Source organism: Python bivittatus, unplaced genomic scaffold (genome assembly GCF_059951505.1).
Source record: "Python bivittatus isolate LINGU-HERP-01145 unplaced genomic scaffold, Pbiv_v1 ctg000080_np1212, whole genome shotgun sequence".
Classification (NCBI taxonomy): domain Eukaryota; kingdom Metazoa; phylum Chordata; class Lepidosauria; order Squamata; family Pythonidae; genus Python; species Python bivittatus.
Window position 1 is genome coordinate 4,226,676 of NW_028277035.1, and position 22,452 is coordinate 4,249,127.

The following is a 22,452-nucleotide window of genomic DNA, read 5'->3' on the forward strand; positions in this document are numbered from 1 at the left end:
ACCTTTCAGGTTTTGTTTCTACAAAGCATTAGACAAATGCACACAAACACAGATGGGGAAGATGACTGCACATTGGTTTCAAGCTGCTTCGGGAGGGATTGGGGTGGAGGATTTGGGCCAAGGTCACCCAGCTGGCTTCGTGCCTCAGGTGGGACTAGAACTCACTATCTCCTGGTTTCTCGCCTGGTGCCTTCACCACCAGACCCAACTGGCTCTTCATACACTTTTTTTTTTTTTTTTGGTGCTTTCAAGTCAGTCTTGACTCCTGGCGACTGCCTGGACTAGTCCCTGCAGTTTTCTTGGCAAAGTTTTTTGGAAGTGGTTTGCCATTGCCTTCTTCCTAGGGCTGAGAGAGAGTGGCTGGCCCAAGGTCACCCAGCTGGCTTCGTGCCTAAGGCGGACTAGAACTCATGGTGCCTTAACCACTACACCAAACTGGCTTCCTCCTCCTATTCTCCCCACAACAACTCTGTGAGGTGAGTTGGGCTGAGAGAGAGGGACTGGCCCAAAGTCACTCAGCCAGTTTTTCATGCCTAAGGCGGGACTAGAACTCCTAGTCTCCCAGTTTCTAGCCTGGTGCCTTAACCACTACACCAAACTGGCTCTTTATTGATTTAGTGATGGCTGAAATAGCAAAATGGTAAAATGATGGTACCAACCTCCTGCACTGCCCCCCCCCCCCCCAGCACAGCATGAGGAATCTGGAATTTGGCATGTGTGGCTTATATAAATATAAAGAAAGGAAAGGAAGGGGCAAGAAATTTTAAGTGAACATGTTGCTTGTATTTCTGCTCCCTTGGTGATTCTTATCTGGTTTTTATTTTTTATTTTTTGAAAAGCTTAATTCATCTTAGATTTGACAGGATGGGTTGTAAGAGGAGGCGCACAGAAAGGAGGCAAGAGAGGGTGACCAGATGCCTGCAGTCAGACTGGCTGCATTCCTGGACCAGTGCCAAGGGTTTTCCCATTGGCTGGTGACAGGCAGAAGAGGGAGGGCAACAAAGCTGGAGGAGTCAACCAATCACCTTGCTTATCACATGCCATCCATGCGAAATCAGGACAGTCCCATTCAGCAGTAAGTGAGAGCAGAAGCAATAGAGCAGGATAAGGCTTGGCAGCAAATGTTATGCTAATGTAGTTTTCTGCAGAGGGCACTTTACTTTAGCAATGAGAAAAAGCCCATAGTCACCTATCAGATGGTTATGACATGCCACCACAAGACTCCACCAAGCATGATTTTCCCTTATTATTTTCTCCTTTGGAAGCCATCCTCATACCTTTCACCTGAGTGGAAAGCATGCTTTCTACAATGAATTTTATCTACTGCTTCACCTTTAGCAATACTGCTTGCCATTTTCCAACTGCAACAGGAGCTCTGCTTTCCTTCAGGCTGTGGGAAGAAGATTTCTGTGAATAGCTAGAGGGAATCTAGCCAGCATGAACACCAGACAAACAGTCAAGCAGTAAGCAATACCCTAATCAAGGAACTACCAACTCAGACAAACAAGCAGTAAACAACAGCCTAATCAAGGGACTACCAAGGAGAAAACTACACCCTCACCAACAGAGAGCAAACCCCACTCCCTTCTAGCACTGAAGATGTTACCTAGGTGGGTAATGAAATGTCTGCAAGAAAACAACCAAGCTCAGAGAACCCCAAGAACTCCACAGTTTAATCCTGAGCTACATATATTCTCTTCTAGTGGGAATCTCCAGTATTGCCTCCATGGAAAAAATATCTCATCTGGAAGCTGCCTTCAGCTGCATTGCTAGCCGATTTCTTGTGTCTACAGCAGCTCCATGACATGCAGAATTTAGGAGGTGAAGTTTTCTCATCTATTTCTCATGGAAAAGTCTTCCTTCTGGAATTTCATATCCTGGGAAGACAAGACACTCCAGGAACACCAACTCCCTTTTTGCAACCTGTACATCTCAGTCTTTCTCAAAATGACATCCTCCATTTAAGTTGGTCTAGAGTACCCATGGGGGACGCGGTGGCGTAGTGGCTTAATGATGCTGAAAGTTGCCGGCCAGAAATGGTCGACACTTCAGCGGTTTGAGCCCAGCTCTGCGCAGCAGAGTGAGCTCCTGGTTCCTCCCCAGCTCCTGCCAACCCAACAGTTCGAAAACTTACGTGAGTAGATAAATGGGTACTCTCACCCTGGTGGGAGGAAAAATGCTGGCGGCGCTTGCACGGGGGATGGGGTCAGTTGCTGGTAATGCGGAAGCCACGCACGCCTGAAAAAGGCGCGAAGCAATGGAAACCCCACCTCCTGCACTCGCCAACTGGGCTGTGCTCTAGGAAGGAGGCACTGGCAAACCACTTCCAAAACACCTTGCCTTGAAAACTGCAGGGACTTGTCCAGGCAGTCACTGCAGAATCGGTCACGATTGAGTGCGGATAAAAAAAAAAAAAGAGTACCCATCATGCAGGCCAAGTGGATGGGATTGCCAACCCATCTAGAGAGTGTAGCATTGCAGAAAGCTGGCCTAAGACAAAAGTTCTGAAAACAGCAGAGTGCTGACATGGCAGGAAAGGGAGGAAGATAGCACCTGTTTTGGGACTTGAAGCAACGGCAAGGATGCTTCAGTCTCAGTGATGTGCCATTTTGGACAGAAGAGAAAAACTGTTTCGATACTACATTTCCACAAAATCAAGAAGTCAGAAACTGTTGGAGGAAGTGGTTTTATATCCACAAATTGCATTTTGCCAGTCCTAATTTATTCGATGTTATTGTACCTGAGAGTTGCAGGTTTGTGTCAGCCATACAAGGTAGACCAGACCAAGAAACAGACTCCATCTAGGCCTAAAACTACTTTTATTAAGACTGGCTATAGTCTTAACAGAACCTTGCAAGTCTGAATGTGCTTCCCCTCCTCCCTCTTTTATCTTCTTGAGAATTAGGGAGGTGCCTGTCTGAGACATTTTTGTAACCCTCCCTCCTTGTTTGGGCTTGAGCAATTTTTATCTACTTGTTGCCTTGGTAACGGATCTTCCCTTTCTCCCTCAAGGTCATCCTCTTTACTATCTGCAGTTTGTTCCTTCCAGCTCTCCTGCTACACCCCTATGGTAGGTTAGATTGAGAGAGAGTGACCATGCAACATCAGCCAGTGGCCAAACCAGTGGGTCTTGAAAGTGAGTCTTCTGAGTCCAAGTCTTACTACCTTGAGTACATTACACTGACTCAAAACATTACAAAATGATAATGCATCAACAATGTTAACATCTAAACCCAATACAGGATATTAGCATGTACTGCGGCACTACAGTGTAGTCCCTGATATAGTTATATTGCAATGTAGTTCCTGTATTGTCCTCCCCAAAGTAAACATTATTTTATCATTCCTAATAAAAGGATGACGATTATAAGAGTCTGGCCTATTGAGGAATGTTAGCAGAAAAGAGAAATGTGGTACAAAAGCTAGCAAAGAATAGAATAAATTAGCAATTCAATTTTATAAAGATGATTATTATTTCTTTAAAAATGGAACTTACTGAAAAGTATTTTGACTTTTTTCATTAGATCTACAGAACAAAGCACTTGTGTAATTAGTAAACATTTGGTGAGCCAGCTTCTAATTAGTTTGAAAGGACACTGTCAAGGTTTATATAATCATTTTAGCATATTTTCTTGGAAGGGGTGCTCCTAAAAAGCTCTTCAGGAACCAGTTTCCTAGAGAGATATTTTTGAGCTTAACAGTTGGAACCTTGCTTTGCTTCTGTTGAGGTTCTCTCTCTTATTCTTACCAATTTTCCTGAAATCCTTCAATTTCATAGAATTCCTAGTGTGCAAACTATTTAAGAGATTTAGTTTCACTGCCCGGACATCCCACCAAAATAACAGATAAGGCCATTAAAATTTACTTTAGATTACATCATATTTCCATAATTTATATCAATGTATATCATTTTGTAAAGATATCATTACACAAATGATGTGAATTGATACAAATAATGCAAACCTAAAGTAATTGAAATAGAAGTTTTACTTGAATGTTAATCAAACTGTTTGGATCATTTTTCTAGTCACTCAATTTAAATTTTCAGCTTCAGATTATTTTGTGAGATTATATGTCTGAATTTAAATGAGTGGTGTTCTATTAATCCTTCCCAATGGGAATATATTTTTCTTCCTTCCTTATACAGGCACTGTTTTCATCTAGATTATTTCCTGTGCTATTTCCTTCTTTGATATCTAAAGTTAAAGCAAATGTAGAGAGCAAGGATTATGACCTTGATGGAGACAAGCAGGTTCTGTGGCCCTGACAAAAGGGGCTGAAGCATTTTTAAAGTCCAGAACAGCCAGATAACATTTGGGAGCACCTCAGATAGACCCCTCCCCAATTCACTGGAGTATAAGAAGGAGGAGGGGGTGCAGCACAATGAGACTTGCAAGATTCTGTTATTATAGCTAATAAAATAAAAGTAGTTTTAGCCTTCCTCTGGAGTTGATTGCTTGGTCTGGTCTATCTAGTGGGGCTGACAGCAGGTGAGAACAGTTTAGGATCTTACAATTGTACCTGACAAAGCTTTAAAGGTATCTAGGTGGTTTGAATATTCCATTGCTGAAAGATAAAGATTTCCTTAAGGAAATGGAACATGAAATGAGAGGGGGTTTTTTAATTAACAGGTACTCAGTTATATCACCATCTTGGGATACCACCAAACCACCTGTTCTGGGCCAAGTAAATGCACCCACTTCTTGTCTTCTTGAAGTAACAACTAGCTAAAAATAAATTCTTAGAGGGAGTACATTAAAGAAGTTTTGATTCTTTATGCATCTTTGGTCTCTGCTAAATATAAACATCATGCTGCCCAAGTACAATCTTCATTACTTTCTAAAAGTGAAGACACCCTCCCTTCATGCTTGCTGCTGAAGATGGCAGCCGTGCAGTTTAATGGTCAGCAGGGTTATGGAAGTGTTTGCCACTGCATTCTTCTGGAATGGCCTGCTGGCCTGCCTTCTTCTCCTTCTCCTCCTTCTCCTTCTCCTTCTCCTTCTCCTTCTGTCTTACAGCCCTGAAATTCCCAAGCTGTTCCCCATTAAAGGACTAAGCAGGGCTTCTTCTGCTTAACTTCTGAGATCAGCCAAGATCAGCTGGTGGCTGCCAGCTACTGAGGCATCCAGGGAATAATACAGGGGAAAGAGAGAGCAGCCTACTAAATTATTGGCCTTCAGCTTCAAACAAATGGAGCAATGTAGTATGGTACCATCTATTCAGGATACACAAGGGAAAGTGCTTATGGATTCCAGATCTGTTCACCTGCTTTTGTTGAACTTTATTGTTTCCTGAATAGTTTATATTTTCAAATCTATTATCAATAAAGTGAGATAGATTCTTTTATTTTAAAGAAAGTGAGGTTACCACAGTTACCTCACTAATCTTACTTCGCTGCTTTCACTTCAAGAAACTGCTACTACAAATTGGTTTACCAAGCTGGGTAAGGCTTCTGGCCCTGATGGTTTTCCAGTGTATTGGTACAAAACTGTACTGGGTTTTTATCTTCTGTTTTATTGGAGGTGCTGTATAGAAAGAGCTTCTTTTTAAACACATCCCTATGTTTTACCTTTAATGAGTCAAACATCATAGTTATTCTGAAGTTAGGTGAGGATACCCCTTTGAATTTTAATTATAGTCCTAGTTTTTGATAAATGTGAACGGTGAGATTTCGACAATTACCTTGCCCTGTAAATTATAGCTTATGCTGGTGTCTCTTGTGCATAAGGCTGGATTTATACAGGGCCATCCAGCTTCTGACAATATCAGATCTGAATTGATCGTAATTATGCTGCTGGATTCTGTCTCTCGCAGGTTGGAGCAAGACACAAACTCCAGCAGCGTAATTGCTTAGGGAGCTAAGAAAACCATTGATGTGGTTTCTTGGACGTGTGGAGGCTGATGTTGAGTTGTGTTGCATTTCCCCAAATAAATGGGTATAGATTATTCAACTCCCAAGTCACATGCGATTATTAATGGGGTGCCTTTTTCTTGATTAAATTTATGTTGTGATAAAATGGCTGTAGAATCTCTCATCCTCAGTTCTGAAGAAGCCATTCTTAAAACTTTTGCAGAATTATAAATACAGTATGGTTTGATTGATCTCAGAGTCGTTCTTGAGAGGGTTTTATTCAACTCAGGTTTTTGTTGTTCTGCCTATTTATCCAGATGCATGTTGCCATCTAGTGCAGTTGTGGATCGGATACCAAAAAGGTGAGCACTAGGAAAGATGCCATGATGCTTACAATTAATAAAGATATATTAAAATGGCCCTTATATTTACAGTGTTGGAGAATCACCACCTCACAGTTGTTGAGCAGAGTACAGCAGTGCTCCCAGAAACCCTTTGCCCAGTGGAAAAATACACACCAGCATGATAGGTTTGCAAACTGCAATGTCCATATCTTGTTCTCCAAAGAAACTCAGCCAGAAAAAATATACTATCTGGTTGTTTGTTGATAAAAATGCAAAACTTCATAAAATGCAAGTTGTATACAAAATATAGGAAAAAACACTTCTTCTCATAAATTCAGCATCCAAGACTTATCTACAAATACAAAGTCTCTAGCCAAAAACTCTCAGAGAAGAGGTACACTACTTGGTTATTTGTTACAACTACATAACCCATAAAACTACATACCTACATAGTGGCTAACGCTCTACTGCAACTGCAACTATAACTGTAACTACAGGGCTGGGCATACAATGCTCCAGTTATATTGTCACTTCATACCCCCCCCACTGGGTAACTAGCATACACACACCAATAGGTGGTAGTAATTAGCAGTATACGTGCACAACACACATGTCACAAGTTGTTTTGTTTACATAAGCTACAGAAGCTAGACATAATATTGTTGTACAGATAACGGGATGCATTTCTTCCCATGAGAAACTCCTGACAACAGCACCACGGTGAGTCCAGATTGTGGCAGGTATATATGGGTGAGATGGGTGTATCTCACAAAGAGGTTGTTTTCATTGGGCAGGTTTTATAGCCCTTCAACCTCTCTTTCTCTTTCTCCCCCCCCCCCCCCCCGCTTCCCCACAGTTGCTTAGTTTAAGCATCAGCAAGGGAAGATTACATATTAATGAATATTAGCTACATTGCTAAGTGTCTGGCAGGTATTGGGTGCCTAGATAAGACAAAAGGAGGAAATAATTATCTAACTGGGGTTAGAGTGGGGAGTTTGTTATCTCACAACTTGCAAGAGTAAATAGGAAGAGCTATCTTTGTCTAAGCAGCCTTTCTTTCAGGTGTTAATTTAAAAATGTGGGTCAATCACAGGACCATGCCATTGCTGTGATGGGAGTTGGAGGATTTAACTTTTGGTCCTAAGCAGAGAAATAGACATTAGCCATGAACACATCTTCTAGAATGGAGGACTTGAATGTTGTGTCCTTGTAAACGAGTAGAGGGTTACTTTATGTATCATGAAATTTGTTTCCTATGATCTTAAAGTGAGGTTAATACAACAACCAAAAATATATTATATGTATATTGAACACCTCAGAAAATATTTAATGATTGACCCCAAGTGCTTTGAGATGCAATTCAGAAGTTGGTCAGTTAACTCACATGGACTGGATTTGTGGCAAGAAAAAAGACTCTCAAACAATACTATCAACAACTTCTCCTCCTTCTCCTTCTCCTTCTCCTTCTCCTCCTCCCTACTACTAGTACTACTGCTACTATTACTACTACGACAACGACAATTTTCCAGGACTTCTCCCCCCTCACCTTTTACTATAACTATTAATTTTGATGTTATATCATTAACTGTTAATAGTCCATGCTTTTTTTCTTCTGTTACTTAGTTTGACCTCTCAATCAATCTATTTTTCTTAGAGAGATATTCTTTCAGTAAAAACTACAAGTTTTGTTTCTCTGGGCTAGGAGCATTACTGAAATTGCCTTCTGATTTTCTCTGTAAGCTGCTTTGAGAATACCTGACCTTCAGAGGTAAGCATTTTTTTAAATCAGAAAAAGCTGAGTTTTGAGCAGCCTAGAGAGTTAGATTTTAATGGGGAGAGTTTTAGCTATTTGGTTGGGGGGGGGGGGTGTTAGACAAGACTGAGATGTTTTTCTAAACACCTGTATTAGCACTTTTTTAAAAGCAAAAACCTTGTATAGCCAAAAATTGGCAGCATAATTTTGGGTTGGGAGATATTTTATTTTGCTTATCATATCTATATTTTAACATTTGCATATCACCCCAAATACTAGGCTGATACTATTTATTTATTTGACAGTTTTTGAAGCTCATGGATTTCCTATCCCTGTATAAAGCCACCACAGCAATGTTGTCTGGGTTAGTTTCACATGAAATGGACTACAGCAAAGCAGTAACTCAGAGTTGCTAGAGGTCCAGACTTCTCCATCTTGAGATTACTGCTTGAGCTTGTGTGAGTTGACCTAATGCTGGCCAATGGCATGGACTAGATATTTATACCTAGTGAAAGTTTTTCTCTCTCAGAGCTGCAGTTAACAAACTAGAAAAAGCACATTTGCCTGACAGGCATCTGCAGGGGGCCGATGATGAAACTTGCGTTGTGACATCATCCTGCAAATCCAAAAGGGTGACCTGAGGTCATGACATTGCGACACATGTTTTGTCATTTTGGTGTTGTCATGAGTAGGAGCAGTTGCCTACAATCTGCCTCCTTTAGTAAACTCATCTGCTGCTGTTACTGTATTCTCAGCAAATCAAAAGCAATTCTCCCATTTTAATGAAAAATTATTTGGAGAAAAGCTTTCTCTTGTCAGGAAAATGCGGAACCTGAGGGGGAATAAGATCATCGTCATAAGGTTAATTGAAAGCAGAACTGCCCAGCTGAGAAATTTGCCATTATCTGCCTCCAGCCCATATCATTTACCTTGCATGAAAGCTGGCGACCTCCAGCGCATGGATTTTAACTAAAATATCAAAGTGAATAAACTTGTTAGATGTTTTCATTAACAAAGTTACTGAAAAAGGGATCAGAAAAATAAAATGTGAATCGTTCTGGCTTTTGCTGAATCTGAACTGATTTTATGTTTCTGGAAAGATATAAGTAGATTGCTTTAAACACGCACACATACAAAGCACATAATAAAATAGAATTTTATTTGATTGTTTTTGAACTTTTGCCCAGGCTGATTTTATTTGATTATACAGTTTTTATAATAAGAATGCCTTATTTTTGAAACTATCTTGTACATTTAAAAAAAATTATAACACCTAGCCCAACTGTGTGCTACATTTTTAAAAAAAAAAATTATAACACATACTACAAAAATTAAAGCATAGGATGTGACACACGAAACAAAACCACTATGAAAATACAGGTGGTCCCTGGGTTAAGAACGCCCGGTTTAGGGATGACCCATAGTTAAGAACAGAGCCTGTTGTAGCAAGATTCGAGTTAAATACACAATACTACTTATGCAGTATTATACGATAATACTGTTCCAGCTTACATATTAATTTGACTAAAGGACAGATCTTGGGAATGGAACTTGTTCTTAAACTGGGGACTACCTGTATATAGCCTTTTACTGCTTGCTAAATTCCAAAAAAAAAACAGAATGTATAGCAAAAATGAATGGAGATTAGTTTCCCTCCTCCTCCTTCTCCACTGAATTCAAGAAGTAGAACTGAACCATGCAAACTGGGATATCAAATAGGACAACCATAGCTTAGATCCCAGAAATATTGGAATCTGTTATATGCAGAACCAAATAATTGGTCTGTCTAGCTTAAAAAGTTTACACTGATTGGCAGAAATTTTCCAGGGATTCAGTTGAATTTTATTTACCTTTATTCAGAAATGGTTGATCTTTCCAAACCTTGCTTGGACAGGCCAATGACTAGAACCTGGGTCCTTATTAATATGCAATATGCTGTGTATTCTGTCCATCACTGAACTGCTAAGAAGTCTGAAGATGGTCTGGAGCTTTTCAAAATATTGATGAAAGGGAGAGGTCTTGTTTCTTTTTTTGCCCACTAGTGATCAGATTTCATGTCCAAAAAGTTTTTGCCCAATGGCAGATAACTTTGCACAGGCAGGTCCTGTGAACTTTTATTAATCGACAACTCAGGTACATGAATGTTGCACTGATATAGCAGGTAGAATGCACTCAAAGGTATCCTTGTTGTGATCACAGAATTCACATGGGCAAAAACTTTTTGGCAGGCAAAAAAGAAACAGGAGCCCAGAAAGATGTTGAAGGACTCTTCAAGGTAGGCAGTGAAAGGGTTATTTTAGGAGGAAGGCATACATCCCCTTCCAAGTAACCTTAGGAAATGTAGGCTTAACAGTGCAAAATACTTGAACAAATGTCTTGAACAGAAGATCTCCCCCCAGTCAATCAACAGCCAATAGCATTGGATCTTCCTGGAGAAGGATTACAAGAGACCTCCAATATCTACCTTGCACTATCAGTGTTTGCAGCCTTTGCTTCAAAGAATCGTGCTAGCTTTAAAAAAAGGAAGACCTATACAAAACTTTTTACAGTGTGGACAGAATTAGTGCTGAAGAAATTGATGAGCAAATGAAGTCCCCCACCAAATTGCTTAGGTTATTAGGAACCAAGCAGCTGCCTCCCCATTAATTCATTACAAACAATGGGTGCATTTATAATACTTGAGTAAATATAAATGTACTTAGATTTATATTAAGATGGAGTGGTGGTTGTTTGTTAATTATTAGAAGTCAATAGCAGCATCTTTGTTTCTTCAAACAGCAAGAGAGACACACATGCGTGGGCATGCACACACATCCACCCTCAAAGGACAAGAGAAGGAGATGCATAGGAGAAGAAGGAAAACACTACTTTAAAAACTTGAAAACTGGAGCAGCTAAAGATGAACTTAAACTGCCTCTGTGGTGGGCTGGGGATGAGACCAAGGCTATGTTTTAAGGGCATGTCCTTTGAAAATGGTTAATGAGGCATCTTCGTGTTACAGTTAAGAAAGGTGTGAGGATGTCTTCATTTCTGCCTACTTGAAATGCTGAGAAGTGGAAATCACTGCCTGGACCCAGGCTGCAGCAGCTCCTCATCTCCTCATCCACTCTACACAAGAAGGAAAAAAAGAGGCTGGCCATTTGCACACCTTTCCTCTGCCAGGGAAGAGGAAGGGGAAATGGACAGAATTGTGTCCCTTTCACATCTGCTCTCTTCACATGGGCTACTGACAGGATGCCTGGAAACTCTCAGACAGGGATCCCCTTCCAGTATTTGCTAGGGTGGCAGAAGTTCAGGAGCCACAAAGCAAGCTATCTCTTGAATGGGCAAATGATCTACCCCAAAGCTCCACAGACCTACAGGGGTGCCAGATGAGAACTGGGTTCAGACTGATTCCTTTTCCACCCCAGTGGAACTAGTGCATGGCTGTTGGGGGGTGGGGGGTGGCTGTTGGTGAGGAGGGCAAAAATGGAAGCATTTATGATGTCATCACACAAATGCCGCAACTTAGTCCTTGCAGCAGCTGTCACGATGGAAGTACTTAATGGTGGCATTTGTGTGCTGACATCCCCGCATGCATGTAGTCATTTTGATCATGCCGATGTCACTGGCTGGAAATAAATCAGCTCAGTTGCTGAAGAGAGAACATTGGGATCTGGAGTTAATCCAAGAATAGGGTAAGTCCTTTGTGTGAAAATGCCCTCTGTGTTGCTAGAATATCTTGTTAGAAATAGACCTATTCTGGAAAAGGCTTATTCTTCTAATCCAATCTCTTTCTGTGAAGGCACATTACAGTTGCTTAAAAACCTTGTGGGACCAACTGAAAGCTAAACATAGACCCCCTCTAGTCTCCAAAATGTTTTTAGTATTGAGCTGTTCAGTTGCTTTCTATGTATAAGCTAATCTTTTTGCATTCTTTGTACACATCCACATTCTTTAATTAACAGCTCGCCATCTTTTCCCTATCTTCCTAAAATGTGTCCTGCTATGTCTCTGTGTGGGTTTCTAATCAGCATTTGGCTATGGAAGGTACTTGCCCACTGGCCATGCTCCGTGCAAACCAGGCTCGGGCGGGTGTCAGAATATCCTCTTTTTCTTCTGCCTCTGTAGCTTCCAGGCCCTGTTCCACTGCATAAGCACAGATGGTTGGTAAGTGATAAATGAGGCACATGGGGAGGAAACATCCCCCCAACATCAAGCTTTGTTTGGTTTTTTCCTCCTAGCTAGGAATTTGATTTAATAATTTTCCCTCTTCAGGAAGAGTCCCTAACTGAAATACATGGAGTTGCTGGAACTGGCTGAGAGAAGGCAGGTTGCTGAGCAAGTGAACTCAGGGATGTGGAAAAAATCAGCATGGAGATAGTCCATGTATCTGTCCAGCTGGCTTGCTTTTTGGAACATATAAATCCAAAAACATGTATGCACATATGCATGAAGGCATTTGGGCCATCAATCTTGGCATAACATCAGGCAGATGTGCCTATAATATGTGTTGAGTAGGCAGACATGCCAGGGCTGCATTAAGACCCTTGTAGGCCCTTGGGATATTTACCTGTCTATGCTGTTGTTGCGATAATCAGGATGCCTAGGGTTATAAAGGTATTCCTTGGATCTATATTCTTCAATACGTTACAGGGAATGTTCTTTTTTTAATCTAAGGACACATGACATCATAAGACTAAATCACAGTAAGCAGACACATAACAAATTAGTAATAATATCTTAAATAATTTAGTTTTAGGACATATGAATTTTAAGTTTAAAACACAAAAATATGAAGAAGACTAATACAATCAAATTAATTTTTGTGGTCCCCCCCAAGTTTTACAGACTCTAAACACTGTGCCTATTGGGCCTACTGAGAAACTCAGTTGGTCAAGCTACCTCCAACAATGAATGTACTTGTAAAAAAGTTTCCCACCTGTTTTGCAGCTTCAAATGCCCCTTCAAAATAAAATGGTTACAGCTCACGGTCAAGAATCCTGCCTATTATCAAGAATCTAACACTTGGGATCCACAAATCTGACAACGATGGTGGAGAATTGATTCAAGTCTGGCTGAAATGTGTGGAACCTGGCTCGACAGTAATTCCTGAACATGCTTCAAGTCAGTATTGATTGAGGGATTGGTCCATTTCTCTTTGTAGTCTAATCTGCAAGACTCTGCATTCATTGCAAGCTGCATGGTAGGTAGAATCCATGGCTGGCTGCATTGGCTTCTAGTTGAGCCATGGCCATCCGGCTCTATGCTGCACCCACTGCTTGCACTTGATACCCTCCACCCACATATCCTTCTTCTGCATTATGGATCCGTTGAGAACAACAGGCTACGAGCTGACATTCACAGACAGTCAACCTGCCAGACAGGCACAGAAACAGAATCAACATCTTCCCGGAGGGTATGATGCTCTGTGTTACAGACGCAGAGGGACATCCCTCTTGGGGATAGAAAATATGAATCCTTTTAAAACAAAATGAGAACCCAGAAGGCAGAACTGGAGGAGAAATCTGAGGAATAAGCTTGGTTCTGAAGCTTAGAAAAGGATTTGGGTTTTCTCCATCTCCCCAGTGGCCTCAGATTTAAGGTGGAAGATGCCCAAGTCCAATCAGATCCTAGCCCACACAGTGCTAGAGCCAAGACTATTGGGGGGGGGGGGCATCATTGTGATTAGGTAGCCTTAGAAACTGAATACATAAATAAACCCAGCTCTGATGAGAAAGGAAAGACCTGGAACTCTAGAGGGAGGAAAAACCATTCAAAAGTGGGATTGGAAAGAGAGGACAAAGAGTACTCTTCTCACTCTTGGAGAGATTAAGAAACAGAGATTGCACTCCCTTCTACTGCATCCCATTCAACATTCCCAGGAGGCCCTGTGGAATTGTACAAGTGTCCAGAATACAAGGAGAATGAGAAACCTGACTTCTTTCCGGAAACATTTGTACTTAAACAGAGAAAACAAAACAGATGGGCTTAGTAGGGATGTGTTTAGTACCTGACTGAATTCCAGGTTGAACTGGGCCACTTTAGCAAGACCCTGTAGTTCTTGGGAGTGAAGCAAGTCCTTTGGAAGCGGCCAGAGTCAAACCGGCACCATTATGAAGCTGTTAAAGCAGTCTGACACTTCGGAGGGCTGTGGCAGGAAAGATGCTTCTCTTGCTTTTCCATATTTAGAAAATGCTGGGAGGGGAGGGGATGAGTCACTGGCTCTCTCCTTTCTAATCACAGGGCAGCGTTTATCAGAGGTTCTCCAAGGATAGTGTTTTGGGGAAGGATGTGACATTTTGTAGAAGTTTTTCTGAGTTTTTTGTGAATGGAAGCCCCAGATTTTCAATTCAGTCCTAAGTCTCAGCACCTTTCTCCACTTATATCTATGTAAGTATGAACATGCTACAGCAACCTCTTTTTCTGCCATGTCCTACCCATACCTGAGGCAGCTTCAAATCATCCTTAGCTGTTTTGGTGTTAAAGTAGTGCTTTCCCCTTTAAGCAGGGAACAAGTCACAGCAGTTTTGTCCTGGCTGCAATCTGATGGCCTTCACTGATCATTCTGTCTGTGTGTAGCCTGGTCTCTAAGGGGCAGGATAAGTCTGACACCTGTTGTCACTTTAGGCTACGCTTAAAGTGGGTACGCTTCTTCCAGGGCCATTCTGCTTTGGGAGAGCCAAACCTGTTTCTTCCTTCAGAGACTTAGACCAGCAACTGATCAGTAGTGACAGTGAGATGGTGGCAGGAGCTGACTCTCTCTGTGCTGCTTCATGGTACAACACTTCTTCTGCCTATCAGCTGTTCTTCAGGTTGCTTTTGAACATGGGTTGTGCTATCTCTTGGAATAGCACTAAACCCATAGCCTAAAGGAGCCCAATACTTGGTGCTGGTTTAATGCAAAGTTTTGCATTGATGCATTCAGAGTGAGCCTGCTGGTCAGCTGATATAAGCTTCTCTGGGGCCAAAGGTTTCACACTATTCCAGATTAGCACTATTTTGGAATAGTGCTCTTGAACACACCTGCACAAAACTGCAGTGCCAAACAGAGCATGTTTGGAGATGGCAAAACCCATTGGTCTCAGCATCTACCAAAATTTGCTTTCCCTACCCCCCACCTCTGCAAACCTCATCCCTATCCTACCTAAAGAAGGGTGATTGGTGAACAATTTCCCATTGGCTTGTGCCCTTCGGGTGGGTGGGTGGGTGGGTGGGTGGGTGGGAGGAAAACAAAAGTAGAAAAATCCAGAAATCATTGTTCTCAGTGTGCCCTGTGCCTTATAAATAAAGGCAAAATCTTTACACCTGTAACAGAGTAGGAGTAGGCAATGAAAGCAGCAGATTTCATACTAGCAGTTTTCTGCCAGCTCAAGGCTGGTGACAGCACTTTCATTTGGCCATGAGGAAGATCCTTGAGTCAGAGTGGGCTTTTTCCTCTTTTTCCAGTCACCAAACTGAGTCTGAATTGAATCTTGTGGTTGATGCCCTCTCCTAGTTAACTCCATGGTCTTTCCTCCAACACAGTACTAAAAAATCTAGGATGGCAATATGAATATTTGCAGCTTCTCAAGAGTAATGTCAATTGTGTGCAAAAAGTTTAAAATCTGGAATGTTTCAAGGATGGCCAACCACATACTTGAGAATTCAAGCTGCTTGTTCCGACCTTCCTTGAAGAGGACCAAGACTGCTCCAACCATGTCAGTGCTTCAGGATAGAGAAAACCCAGTTCTCAGCTCAGACAAATTCAAATGAAATGAGGTGTTTCAAATTAGAAACATTTTACACCTCTAGTTATTATAATTATTTTCTTCTAAGGAGGGCCTGCTTATAAAATTCCCTGTTTTTGCACTGTAACTCTAGATCCATTTCTCCTTTTTGACTAAATGCTAGCTGAGTGTGATGGTTAAGAACTAGCCCAAATGACCTCACAGGAGGGTTGTTGCAGGGATGGAACCAAGAGAGAACTCCCCATTCCTTGAACCTCTGAAGAAAAGGTGGGATACAAATCTAACAATAAATAGGTAGCCCTGCACCTTCAAAGGATGAGCTCAGAGGTTAAAGTGAATAAAAAGGCAGGATCATGATAAATGCTTTCTGTTGCAGTAGTTGCTAAATAGGGCAATGAATGTGTCAAAAATGATTCAGAGGAAGTGCTTCAGACTTCACACAAGAACAGTAGCTCTCCGCTGTTCATCAAAGCAACCCAACCTTCGGGCTTCTGTTCAAGCCTGAAAAAAAGTTGCTTTGCAAAATCCACTCATTAAAATTAATGTGATGTGGACCTTTTATTTAGGCTCATGCAGAACCCTGGAAAGAATATCCACTTTGTCTGCTATCCCTCATTTTCAAAGGAAGCAAGCCGCATAAGAGCAAAGGAAGCTCTGCAGCACATTTTCTGATCCCTTTAAAAGGTGTGTGTATGTGTGTAAATAATAATAGCAACAAAGCTCTCCAATAAGAAATGTAGCCTGGATTTTTGTTTCCAAGGAGACTGAAGTTCATACATACTTAGCACATCAGATGAATATCTTTTACAGTCCCATATTAAAAAATGAAGCATAATAATTCCATCGATAACAGATTCCAAGATTAAAACAATGCTCTGGCCTAGCGTCTAACCCACAGCGCTAAGCAGGTCTGTGGCCCCTGATTCTTTGCTGGACAGTAAATTTTCCTCCTGCAACATAGAAAACTGAGGGCCCCTGGGCATTCAGGGAGGGGCAGGTGAGGACATGTGCAGGATGACATCTTCATGCAGATGCCATGATTACATGCTTGTGTCAGGATGTCTGCCACAAATGAGTATGTTGCGACATTTGTGTGATTCTGAGATTGTGTGTGCATTGTCATTTTTGTCATCGTTGCAGTTGGCTGCAGATTGTACTGCCTCCATACAATTTTGAGTGAGACTCTGAACCCACCTGACTGTACCACACTGTCTCACTAGGAAAACTGAAATGGATTTTTTTTTAGCTGTAGGTTTCTTTGAAACTGGAAGCAAGGGGGTGGGTGGGGGGTGCTTAGTTTTGGGTTTTGGCAACCCCAGGGCTAAATGGAGCTTGTGAACAGATTGTGTTCTCACTGGGTGGTGGTGAGGAAGAACTCCTATTTCATCCCACCTCCCAGATCTCAGGCTGAAGCAAACCTTAACCCTTTCCTTCTTTCCTCTCTCCATGGAGGTCCAGAGTCTGAAAGATGTGTTTCTCTCCCACAATCCAGACACCTACAACTATGGTTATATTCTTTTGTAAAATGCTTTGTTGTGTGTCACTTCCCATCATAACAACATGGAAGAATATGGGTGCGTGTATGAGGGGCATTCTTTTAATTCCTTTTTTTTTTTTTGTATGAAAAAGAGGATTTTGCCAGTCTAGGATCCAACTAACTCAGGGGGCAGAACTGTGATACTATGACAATTTCTGGACATTGAAGAAACAGGATAGGAAGATTATTGATGCTTTAGAACTCTGGTGTTGGAGAAGACTTCTGAGAATACCATGGACAGCCAAGAAAACAAACAAGTGGGTCATTGAACAAATAAACCCAGAGTTCTCCCTTGAGGCCCAAATGACCAGGATCAATTTATCCTACTTTGGACACATTATGGGAAGACCTAACTCTCTGGAGAAGGCTCTAATGCTGGGAAAGATGGAAGGAAAAAGAAGAAGAGGATGACCAGCAGCAAGGTGGATGGATTCAGTTACAGTGGTGATGGGTGCACCATTGGAAGACCTGAAAGACCAAGTTAAGGACAGATTTTGATTGAGAATATCTGTGTAGACACTAAGAGTCGACAACGACTTGACAACACATAGCCAATTAATCAATCAATCAATGTCAACTTTGCATTCTCCTATTGGTTGGCTAGAAAGTATTGGATTGGCTCATCATAATTGGTGTGTTCTGTCAGGGTTCTAAGGCTGGCTGGAGTGAAGGTGATTGCGAAGTGTGACTTGAAAAGCACTTTGGAGAGATTGGAGAGTGGAAACGATGTCATGTGAAAGTGGCCCAAGAGTGAAGGATTTGTCCTCTGCTCTTGAGGGAAGAAATGGCTAGTCCTGGCAAGAGGAAAGATAGCCATTGCCTGGAATTTTAAATGATTGTTTATTGGAAGCATCCTTTTTGCAGTCTCATTTGGCACTTTCATTTTGTCAAAAAAGTTTTGGCCTTTGGTTGTAGGAGGTGTAGTGATGCAATAATGTCTTTGGAGAGAGAGGGAAAACATTAATCTATTCTGAGTGTTTGGGGATGTGGTTCAGAGATAGGGCAAAATAGGAGTGCTAAGCCCATGGTGGCCTTAACAGAACTATTTCATCTTTATTTTCACAAACGACAAAACCCACTTTCAATTGTATTATTAGAAACTGGCATTTTGTTTTCAGATTCCAGTGCAGACCTCTCAGAGGGCCCACAAAAAATGAGTCTGTGTGTGCTTGGCCAGTTCTACATTGCCCATTGGGGTTGTTTACTGATTAAACCAAAATTGGCTGATTGTCATGAACTGTAGTTTAGAAACCATGGTGCCTGTATTCAACACTGATTGATGATTATCATGTGCCATCATGTTGGTGTTGACTCTTACCAACCACATAGATAGATTTTCTCCAGAAGGTCCCCATCCTTCAGGTCCTTCAGGTCTTCCAATGGTGTACCCATAGCTATTTGTAAATGAGTCCATCCACCTTACTGCAGGTCATCTTCTTCTCTCGCCTTCCATCTTCCCTAGGATTCTAGATTTCCCAAGAGGGCTAGTTTTTTGGTAATATGTCCAAAATATGATAATTTGAGACTGTACATTTGTGCCTCAAGTGAGAACTTTGGGTTGATTGATTTGATGATTGATTTGTTTATTTTCTTGTCTGTCCATGATATTCTCAGGAGTCTTCTCCAACACCAGAGTTCTAAAGCATCAATACTCTTTCTATATTGCTTTTTCAGAGTCCAACTTTTACTTCCATGGAGTGTGACAAGGAGAACTATTCTGGTCTTTGTAAGTATAGATACATCACAGTATCTGAATTTCTTTTCCTAGGCTTTCATTACTGCTCTACCAAGTTCAAACATTGGATTCAGCTAAAATCAAACAATATACATGTTGGTTTGGAGGATATGTAAAAACTGCTACTTTATCTGCTACATTGCAAGCAATGGGGGCTGAAACAGTTGGTGTCAGTGATAGAAAGATATCTGGAACGTTGAATGCTGCGAAATTTTTTACTGCAGCATTGCACCTAGACTAAGGGTATTCAGAATATTCCCAATGAGGAACTAGGTGATCTATTCCTATTTCATTCCTCCTCCTCCTGTGTGTATACATGTGTGTATTTTAATACTTGTCTCAGTCAGCAGACAGGCAAAGATTTCTGTGTGGGAGGATGTGTTTGATGCTATCTTGAAGGTTCATTTTATGCTATGCAATCTTGAGAGTTCATTTTAAAAATGCTCTTTTAATTCTCTTGAGCTGCCACATTGTTTTATTTTAAAAAAACTAATTTTACATGTTGGGAAAGGATAGCTCAAAGAGGTGCGATGAATTTTGCATTTGGATTGTTAATATAAAAAGCATCAATTGGAAAAATTACTCAGATACAAAATCAATTTTACAGTCACACTGATAGTGTCAGGAACCCTTCATGCTATGAATTGCTGATGAAGAACATTGTATTTATTGTGTCACATTCCTGATGCTTCAGATTATTTAAAGTTAAAGAGGCACATTGTAGAGTTTGGCTCCTATGTCTTCTACTTCATACTGAGGCCCTTGGTTGATAGGCTGCTGCTGCTATGTTCTCTCATCCACTGCAGGTTTCTCATCCTGAAAGCTGCTACATACTTCCTCCCTGGTCCAAGCTGGAGCAGCCACTGAAAGCTTGATTCCACATTGCTACCACATGGTAGGAGACACCAGAATCTGGTGGGGCACAGCTGGTGGTGGCACTTCAGTTTCCACACATTCATTTAGAGTCAAACATCAGATCTTCAGGGCATCTCCAGAGAATACAATCAAGCTCTGCTGAATGTTCTGAATTTCATTTTTAGTCCAGGGTGGATCCATGTGAATCCACTAATTCTGACCAGCAGCCATGGCTCTGGGCTCAGCAATAGCAACTGTCAGTTGGGGCATGGGCACCCAAAATGCCTGGACTGACATGCTCACTTCCTATCTGTCAGGGCATGCTTTGAAAACACGACTAATGGTCTTTCATGGGACCACTAGACCCATGTAGATGAAATGCCTGTATAATACCTGATTTGTGTTTGAAAATTGCCCAATCTGTCCTGTTGGCCAAGCCAAAACAATCATGCAGGGAAGTCACCAGTGATTGGAGGAAAGGAGAGAGTGCTTGTAGCTGCTGAAAGGAATCAATAGGAGCCGGGCAAATCACAGCTCCTGAATGTGAGATCACTCAAGAACCAAATATCCTGCACACAGCATGGCTTGTTTGGGGAGAAGATGGAAAGGACCACTCTAATTTTTTAATGTGTCTGTTCCTTTGAGTCAGGCTTGACTCCTTGTGACTACCTAGATAAGTCCTGCATTTTCCTTGGCAAGATTTTTGGAAGTGGCTTGCCACTGCCTTCTTCCTTGGGCTGAGAGAGAGTGATTGGCCCAAAGTCACCAGCTGGCTTCCTGCCTAAGGGAGGACTAGAACTCATGGTCTCCTGGTTTCTAGCTCCGTGCTTTTAACCCCTGCAGTTCATCAAACTTGCTCTTACCACTTTAATATTAGATCATATTGTTAAAGTTAGGCAGTTAGGGTGTCTCAGCTATGAGCTTGGGATGAAACAAAGGCTGCATCATGAGAACACGTCCTTAGAGAATAGTTAGCGTCAGCCTTGCAAGGTAGTCTAGACAAGAAGCACACCCAGAAGTACTAGCTCTGACTTTCTTGTAAGGTTACATTAACAGAATCTTGCAAGTCTGAAAGTATATCTCTCCCTCCTCCCCTTTATGGCCCAAGAAACTAGGGAGGGTCCCTTCTGAGATGTTTGCCATGCTCCCATTGCTTCTGCGGCCTCAGCTGCCTCTTATCTGATTGTTGTCTAGTCTACAGTTCCTCCTCCTGTCTCCCAAGGTCATTCCCACATACCATTACAGTTAGTGGGGGTTCTTTGAGCCACAGTTAAAGAGATGTGTGGATGATCCCTAAGTCTCAGAAAGTTAATTCCAACACATCCAATCCAAACCAGAATGGCTCCCCATCTAATAGTGTCTACACACTTTTCACCATGCTCCCAAACCAAGTGAGTTCCAGTTCTATTTAGTAACATGTCCTTGTTGTTGTTTTTTTCCCCTGTGACATGACAAAAGAAATTTTGTTGGAAAACTATGACTCTCCATATCATTGCTCAGGCTGTTAATAACCCTCAGTCATCCTTGCTTTCATCTAGAGCAGTGTTTCTCAACCTTGGCAACTTTAAGATGCGTGGACTTCAACTCCCAGAATTCCCCATACTGGCTGGGGAATTCTGGGAGTTGAAGTCCACGCATCTTAAAGTTGCCAAGGTTGAGAAACACTGACCCAGAGAAACTCTCCTCATCCATAATCTCACAAAAGCAGACAGTGGCTAACAGTCATTAGGCAAATTCTGGAATGCAGTGCTTAGCTCCCTGCATCCCTGTTTCTCCTCCTTGGTCAAAACTTCAAAAAGCAGAAGCTACTCATGGAGTGGCATCTAATCAAAAGACTTCAAGGCATGAAGTATTTATTTCTCATCTATAAAATGTAACCATGGGCTAAATTTGGCCTGAATTATTCATGTGAATCTGAAGGAGGGGCATTCTATTCCCAACCAAGGGCATGAAGAAATGAAGAAGCACCTAGCTGCTCTTGTCTGGTTCACTGCTGACATCCCACCCTCTCCTTTTGTTTTTTGGATATCCTCCCTTTTTAGTCTTCTAATGAAAGTTGCTTAATTGTTTGGAAGAGGGGTTATCTCAGTATAGGTGACTGTAGTGAAGGAGCTATTGAGTTCAAATAAATCATCCTTTGGTGTATTCCTGAGGTAGCAGACCATGCCCAGAACACAAATGCACCATAAGGGAAATAAATTAAAAACAGTACGACATTAAATGTGTTGTCATTCAGCAGCTTCCATACTTTATTGTCATGCTGTCAGCTTCAAATTTTCTTCCTCATAATTCTCTGCAGAAGCTGCAAAATATATTGAATTGATTTTGGTCTTCAAGTCTGATCCTCTGTTAGCATTGATCTCACCTTGGCTGCAGGATAACCCATACTAAACATACTACTCTTCCTCCAAGTTGCTCAGAGCAACTGACAAGGAATGATCCCCTTTTATTCTCACATCAGTGATATGGAATAGATTAAGCAGCTGATAATGGACAGGATCCTGTCCATGAGTTCTGATTGGCCTCTAGATGAACTGGTTTCTGATTGGTGAAGGTTGGTGAAGGCCAGCCTCTAATTGGTTCTTTGTGCCCAATTCTGTTTGATTTGGTGATGTTGGACACCTAGATATAAAGACAGGAGCCCAGTTGTCTGTGGTCTGTCTAGTAG

The 22,452-nt window shown here is 41.6% G+C and overlaps 1 long non-coding RNA gene across 2 annotated transcripts in view; it reads left to right on the forward strand.

Moving 5' to 3' along the window:
- The window catches only part of LOC148216605 (uncharacterized), a 34,515-nt gene extending 13,178 nt beyond the window's left edge, over window positions 1-21,337 (forward strand). Inside the window, exons 2-4 of one of the 2 annotated variants that reach the window (XR_015794682.1) lie at window positions 12,881-13,054; window positions 18,869-18,920; window positions 19,736-21,337. This is a non-coding gene — a long non-coding RNA (uncharacterized LOC148216605). The remainder of the gene's footprint in view (window positions 1-12,880; window positions 13,055-18,868; window positions 18,921-19,735) is intronic. The other variant, XR_015794683.1, reaches the window with a different exon arrangement.
- Window positions 21,338-22,452: the final 1,115 nt, after the last annotated feature.